The sequence below is a fragment of the Asparagus officinalis genome, chromosome 2 (assembly GCF_001876935.1).
Source record: "Asparagus officinalis chromosome 2, Aspof.V1, whole genome shotgun sequence".
NCBI classification, from domain to species: Eukaryota; Viridiplantae; Streptophyta; class Magnoliopsida; order Asparagales; family Asparagaceae; genus Asparagus; species Asparagus officinalis.
Window position 1 is genome coordinate 28,128,835 of NC_033795.1, and position 705 is coordinate 28,129,539.

The window sequence follows — 705 nt, forward strand, 5'->3', positions numbered from 1 at the left end:
CCCCCCCCCCCTAGAGAAGTTAGTCGACCATCCCGCTTGGAGATTCTTTGTTGAAGGCGGCTGACCTCCTCCTTCAGTCGAGCCACCTCGCCTTGGAGCTTCTTAATAGAAGCCGCTTGCTTAGCGGTATGGGATCTGAACCCCTTAAGGACTTTCTCCTTCACATCTAACTCTCGATGCTAGCCGGCCTCGTTGCTGTTCAGCTCAGCCTCTAAGGTGGCGATCCTCTTCTCTGTTTCCTCCCTGGCCGACTTCTCCTTAACAGGCTCGCCTACCACTCAGGTGGAGATTTGTACATATAGGTGATCCTGTTGAGCAGCTCCTCCTCCACCAAGACCCCCCGAACCAACTAGGCCTTGAGGGCTAAGTGCAGGCTGACGCTAGGCATCTCTTGTAAGAACCCCTCATCCTTCGGGAGGGTGAACTGTTGAACAACTCGGTTTGGGTAATTGAGGACCCCAAGATTGAAGCCTCTATGTTGAGAGGCGCTTCTGCAACGAACCTGTCGCCCTCTAGGAGTTCCTTCATAGGCGAACAGAGCCCCGACAGCACTTCTATCAATATGGTCTTTGCCTTTTCCTAGAATTAGGGGTCAAGCTCTAAGGTCTAGTGGTGGAAAGGTCAGTCAAAGTCTTCTTGTCCCTCGCCGGCCTCGCTCGCCGAAGGTTACGGAGGGGGCACCACTTGCTCCTCAGCACCCCCGGG